The sequence below is a fragment of the Ostrinia furnacalis genome, unplaced genomic scaffold (genome assembly GCF_004193835.3).
Source record: "Ostrinia furnacalis isolate ACB-3 unplaced genomic scaffold, ASM419383v2 OfSCF2838, whole genome shotgun sequence".
Lineage (NCBI taxonomy): Eukaryota > Metazoa > Arthropoda > Insecta > Lepidoptera > Crambidae > Ostrinia > Ostrinia furnacalis.
Window position 1 is genome coordinate 97,646 of NW_021133077.1, and position 3,851 is coordinate 101,496.

The 3,851-nt window shown below is 43.5% G+C and overlaps 1 pseudogene; it reads right to left on the minus strand.

The window, feature by feature from the left end:
* Positions 1-2,624: 2,624 nt before the first annotated feature.
* LOC114356617 (uncharacterized) lies at positions 2,625-3,593 on the minus strand (annotated as a pseudogene).
* Between the last annotated feature and the right edge of the window lie 258 nt (positions 3,594-3,851).

Here is a 3,851-nt window from a genome sequence, read left to right on the forward strand (position 1 = left end):
TAAACTAAAACATTCTTGTTGGTTCAACCTGCCATTTATTATTTCTATTAAATAAAAAAAACTATTGTCAATTGGTCAATGTCATCATTGCATTACACTGGATGGGATAGAAAAATAAACAAGCAAAACCTTATTCGTTAGCAAACGTCATATTTATTTCAAAGTTAGCAGCACTGTTTATTGCACTGTTATGTTGGCAGGTTTGACTCTTACAGCACCTAGTGCAAGCGAAAACCGACACTAAGGTGACGAACCTTTTCATTCCGAGACTGTACATTGTAAATGTGACTTTGTTTATCATTATAGTTTACTAGCTTTTCGCCCGCGTCTTCGCCCGCATGTAATTTTGTCTGTCACTGAAAAACTTTATCGCGCGCGTCCCTGTTTCAAAAACCGGGATAAAAAATATCATATGTCCTTTCCCGGGACTCAAACTATCTCTATGTCAAATTTCATCAAAATCGGTTCGGTGGTTTAGTCGTGAAAGCAAGACAGACAGACAGAGTTACTTTCGCATTTATTAGTATAGATTGTACTATAGTACAAGTTATACGCTCATAATACTAACCATAGTAGTAATGCTATGTAGGTCTCAATAAGTCATACAGGTTGATTGTAACATTTTGTAAAAGAAAATCTCACAGTACTGAATCAATCAGGCCAGACTCTGTGAAAGATTCCATAAAGAAGCTCTGGAAACTATTCTTACATCGTAATTATTATTACTGGCGGGATTGCTACCATGTACCTTAATTTTGAGTTTCCGATATTTCGGCACTGTTGCAAGCGCCATGGTCACGGAGTAACTGAAGAAACTTGCGGGTGAGATGTTATGGGCAGACATATCGCCCAATAAACTATTTATATTTTTACATCGTACCTAAATAAGATGAAACAAAGTTTCACAGAAGATACTCTTTCAGCTAAGCTGTAATTATTGAACCAACAATTTCTATTTCATTCTTTTCTACCGTACCTAAGCTTTATTTATAAAATACCTTTCTCACGGTTACCTCCATATATTTTGTGGGTAATAATACCTACGCTGTACCTACTACCTGAAGCGATCGAAGCCAGCTCAGTTCCGAAGTCATTATAAGTTTCCGGCGGAGTGGCAAAGGTGCAAACTAGAGGGCTGCGGACGTATCGCAGATACACAGACCACTTCTATGAGTAGACACCATTAGTAGTAAACATTATTTTTCTATTTATCGGGGTATAACAAAACATTATGTCACAACGTGTTTACTCGTACCTACTAACACTTTGGATTATTCGTATTCCTATTATCCGACACGATGACCACCGTGATCTTGAGATCAAAAGCATCTAAGTTATTTATTATTGCTTAACACATTTAGAAAGAAAGAAAGAAAGATACATTTATTACAATGGACATCACACAAATACAGGCAATTACATAGACATGACAGTGGCACATAATAATGGCAAAAAATAAAAACAAGAGTAAACTGAGCAGTGCCACCCATTCACAAATAAGATGCCCACTGCAACGGGACGAAGGCCACGCTGGTTTTCAGCGTCCAATGCCGAGTGACAGTTACGGACCATTTGTAAAATAAAAAAAATAGTAAGCTGCATAGAATTGTTTAGATAAACATACATAAATAGTAATATTAGTGCACAGATAAATACAAAGGGAAATCGGTAAGTATGATTTACAATATTTATGGACATTCTAAGCTTTCAATGTTTATGATGCTTAAAAATTGATTTGCTCTATTAGGTGGTGTCTGTAGATCTCAGTAGTCTATGGATATACAGGAAAAGTTTCTATCACGACCTTCTTTTACAATTGATCTCAATTGCGGTGATGCCATGTGCACTTAGTCGAATAGTTTTAGAAGTATTCGTTCGTTTCGTTCGTTTCAGCCAAATGACGTCCACTGCTGGACAAAGGCCTCCCCCAAGGTTTTCCACAATGAACGGTCCTGCGCTGCCCGCATCCAGGCTCTTCCCGCGACCTTTACCAGATCGTCGGTCCACCTAGTAGGAGGCCTGCCCACGCTACGTTTTCCAGCCCGTGGTCGCCACTCGAGAACTTTCCTGCCCCAACGGCCATCGTCTCTACGAGCTATGTGCCCCGCCCACTGCCACTTGATTTTAGCAATTCTGCGAGCTATGTCGGTTACTTTGGTTCTCCTACGGATCTCCTCATTTCTGATTCGATCACGCAGGGAAACTCCGAGCATAGCCCGCTCCATCGCCCTTTGGGTGACCTTGAGCCTTCTTATGAGGCCCATAGTAAGCGACCACGTTTCGGATCCATATGTCAACACTGGCAACACACACTGCTCGAAGACTTTCGTCTTGAGACACTGCGGTATTTCGGACATGAGTATATGGCGAAGCTTCCCGAACGCTGCCCATCCGAGTTGGATTCGACGATTGACCTCTTTCTCGAAGTTGGACCTACCTAACTGGACTGTTTGTCCCAGGTATACATAATTTTGAACGACGGGTTTTAAAGAACTTAGACCCAGTCGTTTGGACAATTTCCACGAACCTGTCATTGTATTTGTCCACATTTTCGCAGTCTCCTAGGCATTCGAAACGATTTTGCAACTCGAGCTGAAAGCTTTCGGGGTTTTGGAGTTGGATGGGCGCTGGGCGGAGCGTAGACTTCATCAGTCGACATCTCTCGAGCTTGGGTCTGATATTCAATGTGCCTCTTACCATTCGGTGATCGCTTCCTGTTTTGACCGAATTGATCACAGAGACATCATTGAATATATGCTTCTTCGTCGACAAGATGAAGTCTATCTCATTTTTTGTAGCGCCATTGGGATGCAGCCATGTCCACTTTCGCTGTTTTGGCTTTCTGAAGAAGGAGTTCATCATAAAGAGGCCCTCCCTCTCCATAAAGCCAGCCAGCAGTTGGCCACGTGCGTTCCTCTCTCCGTACCCAAATTGCCCCACTTTCGGCTCATTATCGCTTCGTTTACCTAGCTTCGCGTTGAAGTCCCCCATCACAACGGTAAAATGGGACCGGGAGCCATGTATGGCTCTGGAAATATCCTCATACATGGTCTCCACTTCGTCGTCGGGGTGTTCCGTGGTCGGTGCGTATACCTGTATGACCTTCAGCGAATACCGTTTGGTGATTCTGAGTATCAGGTACACTACCCTCGCCGAAACACTCTCGATCTGGACCACGTTGTTGACAAGGGACTTGTGGACGATAAACCCGACACCACCCTGGGACTGCTGGTCGCCCTCCCGGAAATAGAGCAGGTTTCCGGATTTAAGAATTATGGTGTCCTCCCCCTCTCTTCGGACTTCACATAATCCTACGATATCCCACCGTAACCTGCTCAACTCTTCCTCGAGTTCCATTAGCTTCACGTCTGTACGCAGTGTGCGAGCGTTATAGGTTGCCAGGGCCAGAGGTCGTCGGTGTTGGTAGCCTGGCATCCCCCGGGGATTCTTCGCACCCCTTGCCCCACCGTTACCGTGACCGCTACCGTGGTCCGGGATAGTGGGGCCGCCGGGGACTAGGGGCCGTTTTTTTGTTTTTGCCACCATTTGGAGGGTTTTGCCCTAATCGCCACGCTTGGCAGGCGGGTTGGCGATCGCAGTTTTTTTTTTCTTGGTTTCACACGCAGACGCTGCTGCCCGTCCGGTGCTACAGGAGTTTGTCGCCTCTTACGACACGCGTTTAGAAGTATTATTAAAATAATAATATAATATCTGTTTAATTATAAACAGAGAATTAAAACCGAGACACTATTCACTGGGAATTAAAACTTTTATGAAAAGATTAGTTTAGGTTATAAACCTTTGCTTGTCACCTGTCATCCGCTTTGTAATGGAGGGAAGTCAAACCTTAA